This window comes from Lutra lutra, chromosome 15, assembly GCF_902655055.1.
Source record: "Lutra lutra chromosome 15, mLutLut1.2, whole genome shotgun sequence".
In the NCBI taxonomy this organism is placed as follows: Eukaryota; Metazoa; Chordata; class Mammalia; order Carnivora; family Mustelidae; genus Lutra; species Lutra lutra.
Window position 1 is genome coordinate 55,367,574 of NC_062292.1, and position 15,537 is coordinate 55,383,110.

General features: G+C 42.7%; 1 long non-coding RNA gene across 2 annotated transcripts in view; it reads right to left on the reverse strand.

Moving 5' to 3' along the window:
- Positions 1–2,044, reverse strand: part of LOC125085980 (uncharacterized) — a 28,607-nt gene extending 26,563 nt beyond the window's left edge. For both annotated transcript variants that reach the window (XR_007123064.1, XR_007123063.1), the window contains exons 1-2: positions 1,923–2,044; positions 1,247–1,434 (exon numbers count right to left, since the gene is read on the reverse strand). This is a non-coding gene — a long non-coding RNA (uncharacterized LOC125085980). The remainder of the gene's footprint in view (positions 1–1,246; positions 1,435–1,922) is intronic.
- Positions 2,045–15,537: the final 13,493 nt, after the last annotated feature.

A 15,537-nucleotide genomic window follows, 5' to 3' on the forward strand; every position in this document is an offset into this window, starting at 1 on the left:
TACTACATAAATCTAGATTTCTGGCTTCGTTTAAGACATTGCTCTATTTATTCCCACGGGACATCCTCCAGACCTACAAAAACGACAAGTCTAGTTTTCTCTGGTTTAGGATCTCTTTGTATTTCTCCTTGTTATCAGAGAAAGCATTTAGAGGAGCATTGAGAAGAAGCCACGAAAATCAGGCTGAATCTTAGAATGAGCCACCTTGACAAGCTTTGACAATAAGTTTGTGGGTAGGGAGCGGGGAACTCAGTTAACCTCTCTGTTCTCTGGTACTTTTTTTTGGCCAAAAGTGATAATCATCATATTTAGTGACCTCGCGGGTGCCCTGAGCGTTAATGAGACAATGTGAGAAAATTATCAAATAAAAGCTATGGTAATGCTAGTCCTAGTTTTACTTATTTTGGGCTTCTCATTTATCTTCAAGGAAAGATTTGGTAAATGGAAAGACTAGTACTACAGAGGATGGAGAAAAATAAAACAAAAACAAACAATTATCAAAAACAACTTTAGCAAAGGAAATAGCAGTTTCACACAGTTACAGAGGTGACCCTGCTATACCCACTTCTGAATACCATCTCTTGATCATTTCCATCATGCTGTTTTGGGAACATGAATATAGCCTAACTTTGGAAATGTATATCCATTCAATTTCCCCTTTCCTCAGTGATTATGGTTAATGAAATAGATCCAAAATATCCCTAGCTATTTATGTATAGTAGGTGTTAAAAAGTATGCTAGAAGGAAGGAAGGAAAGAATTTTCACTTGTTTTACTTTTATAATATTAAAGCAAAGGGTAAAGAGGTCAGGAACAATGGAAGAGAATTAGGAACGGCCCTTAACTACTATGATGCTCAAAATCATTTCTCTCCACTCATCAGCCAAGTGGTATATAAACTTCACTGTGCCCAACACAAGGTAAGTCAGAGACATATAAAATAGGACACCTTCCTTGAAACAGTTTAAAATCTAGTTGGAGAATCACAGCAAACAAATATACATATAGAAACATGAAATCATTACAAATATTGAGCTACAAACTATCCATTATGGCTGTACACAGAACAACATTCAGAGAAGGGAGAGGGCACTAGGGAATGATACAGTTAGAGAAACCTCCTCAGGGCGATGGTCCCGGAATTGGGCTTTCTGGTGAACTGGCTTATCCCCATGCATTCCTCACATTAACCCTGTGAGGTTAATCTCTTTTCGTAGATGAGGACACAGGCAGATTAAGTCACTTACCAAGATCACACAGCCGAGGTCTATGTAACTGCAGAGGTCTCTCCTTCACATGGCACTATCTCTTCTGTAATGCCTGCATTGTTGGAGGAACGGGATAGAAGCCAAAGCCGGCCTCTTCCGGTCTAGCCCCTGCTCCGGGTGAGTCTCCTCGTCCATCATTCCCTCACATGCTTCTGCTTCAGCTGCACCTTGTGGTTTAAGTAGGGTTCCAGCAGGAAACACATGATGCAGTTAAGAGATTGGACCTCGAAGTATCTTAATGAGGAATTATTTTCAGAAAAGTGGGCAATGAGGGGAACTCATGAAGCCAGGGAGGCACCCAGAAACTGGCAAGAGCAGGAAGCCATTACTATAGCCTAACAGAAGAGGCAAGAGGAATGAGAGGAGATAGGAAAGCCTGGAGAATGCCAGAACTAGGAAGGGGGTCAGGTATTTGGAGCAGTAGCTCTCTACAGACAGTACTGAATCGACATGGCGTTAATGACGTTAATGCCCTAACCTCCCTTCCCACCCGCCCTGGAATCTCCTTCTAGTGTCTTCCATTAGTCAAACTAGCAGAAGACAGAGAGCAAGGGAGTCCAAGTGATACAGTCTGTAGACATCAACCTCCCAGACACAGAGAAGGGAGGACAGAGAATGGAACTTAGGGTCAAGAAGAGATACAAAATCTTCTCACCTTTGTGAACACTGCTGCTGTCCACAACACCATCCACTGATGGGCTAACCCCTCCTCATCCTCTAAGACTTAGTTCCCAGGTCCTGGGAAGCAATGTGTTACCCACCACTGGATTTGGGAGCTTCTCCTCTGCACTTTCAGTCTCTGTGCATATCTTTATGATTGTCCCTTTGTGATGTTGAATGGACTCCAAGAGACACAGAGGCATTAGGAGCTAAGGAAAATTGCTACCTTAATGCAACTAAATGTGCCCAAGGGAGCTGATGAAAGTGAGCACCGAGTGACAAGCACATATTTCCCAAATTGTAAATTGTGATTTGATTTTCAGCTTACAGAAAAGTTGCCCGAGTAATAAAAGGAACTTCCATGTTTCCCTTTGGCCCAGATTCACCCATTACCCTTTTGTCCCATTTACATTCTTCTTCTTCTCTCTCTCTATGCATACACACACACACACACACACACACACATACACAGGTAAATTTTCCTTTTATTATTTGAATTTTGGAATGATTGCCTTCTTTTGCCTGTAAATACTTCAGTGTATATTTCTTTTTTTTTTTTTTAAGATTTTATTTATTTATTTGACAGACAGAGATTACAAGCAGGCAGAGAGACAGTCAGAGAGAGGAGGAAGCAGGCTCCCTGCCGAGCAGAGAGCCCGATGTGGGGCTCGATCCCAGGACCCTGGGATCATGACCTGAGCTGAAGGCAGAGGCTTTAACCCACTGAGCCACCCAGGCGCCCCTTCAGTGTATATTTCTTAAAAACAGGAACATTCTCTTATATACTTAAAATACAAAAATCAGACTCAGGAAATTTAACATTGATATAATGCTATTATCTAGTCCATAGTCCATGCTCAAATTTTATCAGTTGGGTCAATAATGTTGTAAACAGCTACGCTTTCTCCCCTTCCCTGGTCCAGAATCCCTGGAGGATCTTGCATCGCAATTAGTTGTCATATATCTATAGTCTACTTTAATCTGAACACTTCTTTTGCCTTTCTGTGTCTTGACCTTGACATTTTTGGAGAGTATGGAACACTAATTTTGTAGAATGTCCTGCAATATGGCTCTAGCTGATATTTCCATCTGATTAGCTTTAGCTTCGTCATTTTTTTTTTTTTTTTTTTTGACAGAGAGAGATCACAAGCAGGCAGAGAGGCAGGCAGAGAGAGAGGGGGAAGCAGGCTCCCTGCTGAGCAGAGAGCCCGATGCGGGACTCGATCCCAGGACCCCGAGATCATGACCCGAGCCGAAGGCAGCGGCTTAACCCACTGAGCCACCCAGGCGCCCTAGCTTCGTCATTTTTGGCAGGGACACTCACAGAAGTGATGTTGTGTCCTTCTCAATGCCTCATTGAGTGATGTCAGGCTGTCCTAATATTGGTGATGTTAACTCTTATGATTGATTCAGGTATGTCTGCCAGTTGTTTCTATTACAAGATAGTGTTTTAGGTTTATAAATAATTTGGGAAGTTTCCTTGGGACCATGTAAATAACTTGTTCCTTGTCAGATTACAACCATTTTTTTTTTTTTAAAGGAAAAGGGGATAATTCACTGAGTATAATGGACAAAAAGGAAGTGATACTGACCTTCAGTCACTCCTGATGTCCTGCCCCTGGTGCCAAGGCAAGTCATTCCCAGTGTCTAGGGTTTTCCCTTTTGAATCTCAACTTGTCTCTCCTGGATCCCTGCTAAGTCTTCTATTAAGAGAAAACCAAAGGGGTTGATCTGAGTCTCAAGAAAAAGAACAAGCCAACCCCAGCAGAAGCTCCATGGAATCAGGACTCAGTCCTTTTATCTTTCTTGTATCTCCTCCTATCGTCAGAAGCCCGGATCCCTTCCTGCCTATAGCAACTTAACTAAGTGTACATCAAAACTGGGCAGGCTTTCTGCGGGCTTATTTACTTCTAAGGTCTGAGCGGTAGAAGCACAGCCTAATTATTATTGACCCAAGTCATTTTTCTTGCTTAGGAAATGATTTAATAGTATTAGGAGCTGAAGTCTGGTAAAATTGGAAACCAAAATAATCTTGTCCTTAGACCTTGAAGACTAATACAAGGTTAATGTCTCCACCTTTTTAAAAAAAGTAACTATTTTGGGGGCACCTGGGTGGCTCAGTGGGTTAAGGCATCTGCTTTCGGCTCGGGTCATGATCCCAGGTCCTGGGATCAGGCCCCGCATTGGGCTCCCTGCTCAGCTTGCTTCCTCCTCTCTCTCTGCCTTCCTCTCTGCCTACTTGTGATCTCTGTCTGTCGAATAAATAAATAAAATCTTAAAAAAAAAAGTAACTATTTTTTTTTTTTAGGGTACTTGCTTTCCTCTCCCTATCTACCACAATAAGATAATCACAATGAGCACTTTAAATCCCCTGTAAAATATTGCATTGTACCTCTGAGTTGAGTTGCTTGTCCCACGCTGGAATGAGATCTCCATGAGATCAGGACTGGACGCCATTTATTGACGTGTTCTTCTCCCTCTGTCTAGTTTATCGTCCAGCACATCATGGGTCCTCAGGTTTAACTGAATAACTGAATGAATTAAATAGGTGTCCAGTATTATAAGTTATTCTCCAATGCAGTCTGTTTCTTTCATCAAAATATTGTTGTCCAGGGGCACCTGGGTGGCTCAGTTGGTTAAAAGACTCGTTGTCAGTTCAGGTCATGATCCTGGGGTCCTGGGATCAAGCCCTGCATATGACTTCCTCCTTAGAGGGGAGTCTGCTTCTCCCTCTGCCTCCCTACTGCTCATGCTCTCTCCCTCTCTCAAAATAAATAAAAAGTATTTTAAGAAGTAAAATGAAATATTTCTCGCCAGGAGCAAAAGGAATTTAGTTAGAATCTATTCCTTTTGGGGAGGGGCCCTACGTAATCATCAAATTTATTGAAAAACATTTCAGTAAATCTAAATAAATGTACAAATATCACTTTTACAGAAAGAGTCTCTTTATACTGTTTCGTGCTCTTAATTTGGAAGAGTTTCAGACTCACAGCAAGTTACCAAATGGAACATGGAGTTCCTGTGTGCCCTTCACCCCACTGATAACATCTCACATAAGAGAGTGCATTTGTTGAAAATTGGAAATTGACTTTGCTATAATACTAATAATACTATAATGACACAGTAATGACACATACTCTTATTTGGGACTCACCAGTTTTTACAAGCACTTGTTTGCTTGTTTGTCAATAGCTCTAAGAAGGTTATCTCATGTAGAATTCTGTGCGGCCATCATTGCAATCGGAACACAGAAATGTTCCATCACCACAAAGAAACTTCCTCCTGCTATAACTTTATAGTCATGTCTCATCCCTCCCATCCCATCCCCCACCACCCCGCAACAAAACTAACTTTGGGCAACTTTTGATCTGTTCTCTATAATTTTGTCATTTTGAGAGCAGGACATAAATGGGATTATGCAGTATGTTATGTTTCATGATTGGCCTTTTTCCCCTGCACACGCAATAATAATGCCCTTAAGATCCATCCAGGGTTCTGCCCTGAGTCTCCTTCCCATTTGAGCCTCCATAGCTTCTCTGGGTGATTTCATCCAGTCTCAAGGCTTTAAATACCAACTTTATAGTAAGGATTTCCAAATCTACATTTACAGGTCCTCAGAAATCCAGTTTTAGCTATTCAGATATCTACTGTATGATTTCACGGATGGTTAATACATTTTTCAAAACTAATCTGTTTAAAACAATTCCCTCCAAGCCTCAAAGCATTTGAGAAACTTCAAACTTTTTCATATTGACACCCACTATTTGCCAAATTGCTCAAGACAAATAAATATTGAGGAGCTCTCTGATTTCTCTGTTTCACTTACTTTTCTCATTAAATGTGTCTGTAATTTTGTTGATTTCACCTACAGCCATATCCTGAGTTTGAATGCATCTTCGTTCTCTGAGAGAGAGTGTGGAACAAAGATTAGGAGTTTGTAGTCTGGGTCCAAACCCTGCATCTGCTACTTGCTGGATATGAGAACTTAGTTCAATGCTTAGGGGTTTCTATAACCCCCATTCTGTCATCTGTAACAGGGACAAAACGGGACATACCTTTGGAGTTGTTGTGAGGTTAATTAAATTAAAGTATGAGCGCTTTTTTAAGTTTGTTGGTTGGCTGGTTGGTGGGTTGAAGTAATCTCCATACCGGACATGGGGCTTGAACTCATGTCCCTGAGATCAAGAGTCACGTGCTCTCCCGACTGGGCCAGCAGGTGGCCCAAAGTATGCACACATTTAACAATCCTGGAAGTCAGTGAACACTTAGAAACTACTAGAGACTGTCAGTCATGTGTTCACAAGTGCTACAGAATGGCTGTTATGTGATGGGCACTATTGCAGTTTCTGGGCTATAACAGTGAACAGAGCGGAGCAGAGATCCTGGCTTTAGGGAACCGACATTCTCATGGGGTCTGGGAAGTGGTGATAGAAATGAGCAAATATGCACAGTAGTTGTGGTTACTACAGAAGGGGGTCACTGCCCTTCCTTTAAGAGAACGTGCTATGGGGAGCAGAGGTGGCTGGTGGCCTCTACTTGTCATTCCTTTGTATGACCTGCTGTGTTCTGCCGAGACCTCCCCTTGCACCCCAGCCTGATCCTGAACATTGACTGGGCAGAGGTCCCAGAACCAGGATTTTGCTCAACGTGGGACTCAATTCACAGGCCATCCTTTCCTGAGGGCTCCCCATCAGGCTGCCAAGACTTTCTCAAGGCTGCATTGCAGTCTGAGGCCCTCCCTCCCTGCTCTTCCTAACCAAGCCCTCCCCCTTTTCCTCTCTCCTTTCATGGTGTCACACCCACACTGCAATCTACAGACCCTGCCTGTCTGTATAGCCCTCATCCCTGTCACTTACTCTTTCTAAGGATTTCCCCTGGGGAAGGCTGTTGTTCCTCTAAATCCATGTTGGCATCTGCTTCTTGGAGGCTGCAAACTGACTCAGTGGGAAAAAGAAAGGCGAAACAGGGTCAGAGAGAGAGAAAGTGACTCAGATACATCAAGTCATCGTAGAACACATAGAATTATTGAAAGCTTTTTAATCAGGTAGGTAGAATTTGTTAACTCCTGAGTAAACAAGGTGTGCAAATATCTGGAGAGAATGTGTTCCAGGGAGAGGCGAGAGCAAGTGTAAAGATCCTGAGATGGGAGCATGCTTGGGGGTTTAAGGACCAGCAAGGAACTGAGACATCGGGAATGACTTGAGTGGGGTTGGGGGGGCAGTGAGGGGAGAGGTCAGAGAAGCAGTGGAGAACCAGTCCATGTAGGGCCTTGCAGACCCAGAGGAAGATTGATCCTTCAGCAGAAGACTGACATCATTTGACTTTTTTTTTTTTTTCAAAGCAGGATTTTTCTATGGGGTACTTGGGGACCAGAGTTAAAGTTGGTGTGGTAGACAACATTCTAGATGGGCCCCGAGAACCCTGCCCACTTTGGTACATACGCTGTATAATTCCCACTTGTTGAGTGTGGGTGGAAACTGTGACTGTGATGGGGTGTCCCTCCTGGGATTTTGCTACTGATCAGTTGCCTCTGAGCCGATCACAAGGGAGATAATACTGCTCAGGCGTAAGTGAATCAGGTAGACCCTTAAAAAGAAAAGAAGCAGTAGCAGGTAAAGCCTGCTGGCATAGAAGAAAATGAAGAGCCCTGTTGTGAAGGGTCTAGAAGGGCCGCATGGTGAGAAGGGAGAGCGGCACCCAGGAGCTGCGCGTGATCCTGGGCCAATAGTGAACAGGAAGCAAGGGCCTCAGTGATGCAGCCACATGGAATGAAATTCTGCCAATGAGCTGTGAGCCAGAAGGACTGTTGGCACCCTGATTTCAGCCTGATAAAACCCTGAGCAGGAGACCCTGTGCCTGGACTCCTGACCCACAGACCAGGAGAAAATAATTTGTTGTTTTCATAATAAGTAATAGACAAATATCATAAATAATAAATTGATATTGTTTTCAGCTAGTCACTGGGTAGTAATTTGTTCTGCAGGAATAGAGAACGAATCCAGCCAGCAATGGGGGAAGAAAGCAGAGAGACATGGTAGGAGGAAGCAGCTGTGATCCTCATGGGAGAAGACAATGGCTTGGGTCAACGCGTATATTAGGTCAATGTACCGGATGCGGAATGGAAGAGAAAGGTGTTGAGAATAACTCTGAGGTATTTCTCCTGAGCAACTAGAAGTCTGGGCCGGTCAATTATTGAGACTAGGAAGGCTATGGGTGGGACAGGTTTGACATCTTTTTGGCAGGTGGAATCTGTGGAATCATGGATTCTGTTCAACTGGAGTGCCAAGTGGACATCAGAACATAGGTATCCAGAAGGCCCACTTGAACATACGAGTCAAGAATCATGGATGAGGGTCACGTGTACATTCAGAGTCATCAGCAAATAAACGACCTAGAATCATAAAACCAGATGAGATCACAGCAATTGTTATCGCCAGTATTTTCAGACTTGCCACGCCCCCTTCATTTCTCACTTGGACTTTGTGAGCTTTCTAACTCCTCTTCCTGTGCCCACCCTCTACACTGCTGCTGCAGTGACTTTAAAAAAACAAAACAAAACATGCAAAGCAGATCAGGCAACTTTGATATCCTCCAGAGGGCTCCTATCACACTGAATTAGTTAGCTTTCATTGTATCTCAAACCACCCCAAAATTTAGTGGTTTAAAGCAGCACAAACTTATTTTTATTCTTGCTTCTGTCATTTGGCCAATGGTTATTCTAGTCTAAAGAGCTGGGGTAGAGCTGAATGGTTGAGGGAGAGGTCTTACTCATGGGTGTTGTGGTTGCCTGGTTGGTCTAGGAGTAGAGGATTTAGCTGGGATGGCTCCTGTCTTCTAAAATGTGGTCTCTCCTACTCCAGCAGGCTAGCCCAGACTTCTTCCCATGGGGACTCCAAGTTCCAAAGAGCAGCAGGAGGGAGCAAGCCTCAGTGTACTGGCACTTTTCTAGCCTATGTTTATGTCATGTTTCTTAATGTCCCATTGGCAAAGGCAACCCATGATTCTAGACACAGAGAAACAGCCTCCACCTCTTTACGAGACCACTGCAGTGGTGCACTGCAAAGAGGGAGAAGCAACAAAGAAGATGGGAAGAATTATCGTAACACACAGATGACAAATTTCTGTTAAGTACCAAGTCTATGGTACTTGTTATAGCAGCCCAAGCTAACTAAGACATCTCCTTTCTCTTTTTTATCCATTTCTTTCTTGCCATTGAGTCCACCTTTTCTGGATCAACTGGTTTTAGTGACTCTGCTCTCCAAGGGACATTTGCAGTGATTCATTCTTACATTAGATTCATTTGTTTGCTCCTGTGCCATTCACTTTTCTTAAATGAAACACATCTTGACTCCTCTGTTCCACACCAGCATTCATCAACATCCTTTCGTATACCCCAGGGAAAATCCATTCTCTCGGCAGTAGGTAGAGAACATCCCAGGTACTGCACTGGAAATGTTAAATGTGGTCCCCAAAAGTCAGTGTGCTGATGGAGATGAGTATGGATCATACAGGCTGGGAGTAAAGGGGCAGGAGAATAATATCCCTGGGATTCTAGAGTACTGAAGTTGGCCGTTGAGCAGGGTCACTGCATAGAGACAGGCAATATGTTTACTTGCTATTTTTGTTTTTCTTTTGGATACAGGAAGACTTCATTTCCCAGATTCCTTTGCACCTCAGTGGGCCAGGGGTCCATATGTTAGCTCTGTTCAAGGATATATTTGTGGAAGTAAGCCATAGCACTTTCAGGCCTGGAGCCAGGCAGGGAGGGATTGATGCTGGAGGGTGAGGAGAAGCTTGACACAGTGTCCTCTGAGGATTATCTATCATGAGGAAAGCCATGGAAATAGGCGTATGGCTGAAGAACAAGGAAGCAGACTTTCCTTTGCCTGGGATAAGAGTAGAACCTCGGAAACATTCATATTTCTCAGTATCTCCTGGATACACACAGGTGTTCCTTTGGGATTCATAGCACACAGAGTAGGATCCTTATTAAAAACTAGAGGACTAGATATTTTGTTTTTTGGTTGTTGAGTTTCATAAGTTCTTTATAGATTTTGGATACCAGCCCTTTATCTGGTAAGAGGTTTGCAAATATCTTCTCCCATTCTGTATGCTGCCTTTCAGTGTTGTTGACTGTTTCCTTTGCTGAGCAAACTTTTATCTTGATTAAAGTCCCAGAAGTTCATTTTTACTTTTGTTTCTCTTGCCTTTGGAGACATGTCTAGCAAGAAGTTGCTACAGCCTTGGTCAAAGAGGTTATTGCCTGTGTTCTCCTCTAGGATGTTGATGGATTCCATTGTTGGTGGGAATGCAAACCGGTGCAGCCACTCTGGAAAACACTATGGGGGGATTCCTCAAAAAATTAAAAACAGAGCTACCCTATGATCCAGCAATTGCACTACTAGGTATTTATTCAAAGAACACAAACATAGTGGTTCAAAGGAGCACAGGCAACACATAATTAAATTGAATTTAAATTAAAAATTTTAAAAATGCAACAAAACTAGAGGACCATGTACTAGGCTGCCCTGCCTATGCTTGGGGCAGCTGGTGGTGACAGGAGGGGACCTTGTGATGGAAAAACTATAAACCAAGACTTAAGATTAACATTTTTTGAGATAGTTTTGATTTAAAATTTTAATTTATTAGACCTATACATTATTCTGTCCATATTTAATTTTGATGTATTTGGCTTGTATTTTACCCAACCAACTTCATCATTAACAGTTATTAGTTTACACTGATAAATGAAAAAAGCAAACAAACAAAAATAGCAGAAGCACGGAAACAAAATAAAGAAAGAGGGGAAGAAGTAGAGACAAAGACTACAGCTACTCAGAAAAATGGGGTGGGGGGAGCAAAGATAGAAAAGGAGATAGGAGATAACCAGGGCTTGGGAGCAATTATGGCCATTGGCGGTTGTTTTTAGTGTTGGCCCACATGGGCATCCCTAGGAAACAGCCTCTGTTTTGTGGTGGTGGGGTGGAGGAACTGCTTGGTCACTGGGACTGGGGAAGGCATACAGGGTTAAGCAGACCTTATGCAGACATTCAAGTAATTCTTCTGTTGTCAACCCCATCTCGCACCCCAGGCTTCATGGGTCATGGAGTTTGTGATGAGAGCCAGCTTCATTCTTGTGGGTGTTTTTCCTGCAGGCCATGAGAGTCCAGATTCCTCTGTTTGTTCTCTGCTTTTAGTAACATTTTGGGGGTTACTGTAGGCCACAAACCCTCCATCCAGATGATTTCAGGGCAACAGTGGACAGTCCCGTGCACATGTTCTGTGTCCCATATGAAGCATGGCCTCAGCCTTTCTGGACTCCACTGCCCAGGGGGCTGTCTGAACCCCTTGTCTGGAAGCAGACCAGAAATGGTATCATTTTCACAATCTTGGAGGCAGCCCTTTATGTTTGGGGAGAGAGTCATGAATAAATGCTCTCACTGCTCTGAGCCCATTCTACATTGTTCCCCAACAAGCTCCCAAAGGGCCTGAGACCCCAGTTATGCACATAGTAACTAGCTCAAGAGCCCCCTTCCCGGCCTCACATTCCCCCACCCCGTCATTTATGCTATCTCAGTTCACTTCTCATAGAAGGTCTTTCTTATCCTCTGTTTTCAGGGGAACCCAAAGTCAGACTAGACTTTCCAACTTCTAATATCTTGTAAATATGGCTGCTGTGGTTTCTTCTGCCATTCTTTTTGTCCTTATGGTTTATAATTTCTTATAGTCATTTCTGTGGAGTTAGGAGGGAAGGAGAGATAATTGGAGTTTTCAAAGTGCTCTTCCTCCCTTTGCTGACTCCTACTCAAAGCTCAGCTTCAATGTCCCTTCTTCAGAGAAGCCCTCCTGGATCTTCCCATCAAAATGAGATCCCTCATTTTGTTTTCTCATGATATCCTACATTTGTCTTCATAGCACTTAACACAATTTGCAATATGTCTTTATTTGTTGGTTTACCACTCTCGCTGTAGAATCTAAGCTCCATGAGTCAGCCTGCATTTCTTTTGTAGACATATACATGTTTGTGTTCAGTGAACGAAGGATTTCCCCCTGTCCAACATGTTCTAAACAAATACAGCCTCCCTATCCTTCTGGATAGTGGTTAGGTAATCACTCAGGTCACCCAGCTAGAGATCCCTTTTTGCACCTCTTCTTGGAAAGGCTCAGCTTTGCACACACTCAGAATTATGTCATCAAGAACTAGTTGTCAACTAGCAAAGCCTCTGAGCATGGACATGTGTGGACAGCTGATTTAGGGGATGGAGACAAAAAGAGAGAGAGAGAGGCATAGCATAACAGAACTAGATTTTATTTGCTTCCTCCCACCTTCTCTGGTTAACTCACTGCCTGACTCCCAGAGTTTTATGATCTGAATTGCTCTTTAATGCACAATTGTACCCTCTGCCCCCATGTTCCTCTTCCTGGGATTCTGATTCTGCCTTTTCCCTTGCCCTTAAAGAGGGATTCTCATCTCTTGCTAAGGTGCCCTATACCTGCCCAGTCATAGGCTTCAGATACCATCTCCGAAGACACAGCCCAGAGGCTCTGAGAACCACCTTCATAAGACCTTTGACAACACAGTGAAAGAAAATGTGAGTCTTATGTAATTGATGCTTCTTGTTTGAGGGTCAAAAATAAATGACTCCTTCAAATAAAAATATCCTGGATCATTTACAGAGATAGACCAAAGATTATTTGGTTTAAAGAACTACTAACACACAACGAAGGGATTGAGAAGGTAGCCCTCCCACCAACCTTCCCTGAAAGTCCTTCATGTGACATCCATCTTCACACTGCACCTGATTTTAAAACTAGCACATGTATGACATATAATACAACATTTATAAATTAAGGAAGCCCACCTCTTTTAAGTAATATTCTTTAAATCTCTCTTTCTGACAGTCCTGACTATTTGCACAGTAACTGTGATAGGCACGTTTTTTGGGAAAATAGTGAATAAAAACTGACAAGCTATCTGGGGAATCTGAATGTATAATTGATGGGGGCATAAATTAATATGATTAGGCCTTTATTGGGTGCAGTGGCTGCCAAACCTACAAAAGGGGCCTGGAATGAAACACGGCTGTGGTCTCGGCGCTGATAGACATCAATATGTAATGTGGATTATCTCAAGCCTTCTCATGTGGTCTGCTTATGACAGCACTGAGCCTAATTGAAATTTTTATCTTTTTGTTGCATACAGACAGTTTTGGCTGGTCACTTCCTTTGGAAAGAGGAATAAACCAGGTGATAAAGAAAAAAAAAGAAATCAAGGTTTTCAGTGAAGGTCTTAATAAAATCATTTGATAAAAGCTTTAGAAATTAGTCCTTTGTAAAACCACTTCAGAGAACCTGACTTCCGGAAATTCCTTTGCACTACAGTTTAATATTAAGCAGGCATGTCCAAACCAAAGTGACAAAGACACGGAAGGTTCGGTCACTTCTGTGGAAATGGATGGGTTCTTCACCACATCATGGTTAATGGCTTGGCTTTTGACACTGTATAAAAACCATCTCTTGATAGCCATGCTAAAATGCATCTTTGCAGAATAACATCTGTATTTCCATAAGTAAAGAGTGAATAAAATAACAAAATCAAACTGATTTCCATTCTAAACAACAAGTTCACATGCTTCGGTTATACAGTTATCATCCCTATTTCTCAATATTTTTGTTTATTTACAGTTTTCCACTCTATGTTTTGGGTTGTAATTCTACACTCAAAAATATGAGATCAGAGTCGGGGTATTTACAGAATAACATGTTAAGCTTCATAGATCGAATCACATACACCTGTAATTTTCCAGAACTTCATCATTTTATAGCATGTAAAATACTAGCCACGTTTTCCATCTGCCCTTGGCAGTAATAAGTTTAAGATGTGGAAGAGGCTCCATATGATTTTGGGGAACATTTGTGTACTGCAACCAGAAAGGTCATATGTTTTATGTACTTTGGGATAAAAGTGAGTGTTGATATCTGGGGACTGGACAATGAAAACTAATGGGGCATTGGAACTTTCTTGGTGACCTCATGAAGCAATTTACGATCCTTTTATCACCCCTAATATGATGTTGTCATAAAAATGATCTTTTTTTTTTTTTAAAGATTTTATTTATTTATTTGACAGAGAGAGATCACAAGTAGACAGAGAGGCAGGCAGAGAGAGAGAGAGAGGGAAGCAGGCTCCCTGCCGAGCAGAGAGCCCGATGCGGGCCTCGATCCCAGGACCCTGAGATCATGACCTGAGCCGAAGGCAGCGGCTTAACCCACTGAGCCACCCAGGCGCCCTAAAAATGATCTTTTAATTAAATGTAACAGGAAAACTCTGCACCCTTATTGAGGTGTTTCTAGTCCTGGTAGAGTTAACATTTTTATTTTTATTTTTATTTTTAAAAGATTTTATTTATTTATTTGACAGAGATCACAGGTAGGCAGAGAGGCAGGCAGAGAGAGAGAGAGAGAGGGGAGGAAGCAGGCTCCCTGCCGCGCAGAGAGCCCGATGCGGGGCTCGATCCCAGGACCCTGGGATCATGACCTGAGCCGAAGGCAGAGGCTTTAACCCACTGAGCCACCCAGGCGCCCCGAGTTAACATTTTTAATGGCATACCTTAAGCAGTCGGCAAGGTTAGATTTATAAAATACCATTCCTCTCAAGTACTTTCAGAGCTCTGATCTTTGTAGCTGTATCTACCCAAAAGACTGAGGAATAAAAAGAAAATTGGAAGAGTTTCTCCAAGAGAAAGACAGTTGAGTATCATGGAAACCCAACTGGACCAAGAAGAGAAGTGGACCATCCTTTACAAGATGCCTACTATGTGCTAGGCATTCTGCCAAGAACTTTACCATAACTTGTATTACATTTAGTATACCCTTTGTTCTCTGGAGAACTGGGTTCTATTTCTGACTCTGCCACTGTTTGGTTGTATGATCTTGGCCATGTAACTCTGATCACAGTTTTCCTTTCTGTAAATAGGGTGGGACAGAAGAGAATAGGACCAAATGTTCTCTAATTCCAGCTTTAATTTCTACAGAAGAAATAAAACAATGAGTATAGAAGAGGGAAGGAGAATCAGAACAAGGGGCGTTATTGAAGGTGACCTTGAACCACCCATTGTTTTGAGTTTTGGAGACGCAGATGGTCAAGATACAGTCCATGCTATTCAAGAACTTGTAGTTTTGTGGGAGAATGACGTGTTAGTGTAGAAAGAAGTTCACTGGTAATGACAGAGCACAGAGGGCTATGAAAACGGGTGGAGTCTCCATTCAAATGAAATGTTTAGGGAAGGATTTCAGGGGGAGATGATGACTAGTGAATCCTTAAGCAATTAAGAATGTGACCTGGAGTGAGGGGCGCCTGGGTGGCTCAGCGGGTTAAAGCCTCTGCCTTAGGCCCAGGTCATGATCCCAGGGTCCTGGGATTGAGCCCCACATCGGGCTCTCTGCTCAGCAGAGAGCCTGTGTCCTCCTCTCTCTCTGCCTGTCTCTCTGCCTACTTGTGATCTCTGTCTGTCAAATAAATAAATAAAATCTTTAAAAATAAAGAATGTGACGTGGGTAAAGACAGTTGGGAAGGATGTCCCATGCCGAGGAGAGTCTTAGAGTCTCAG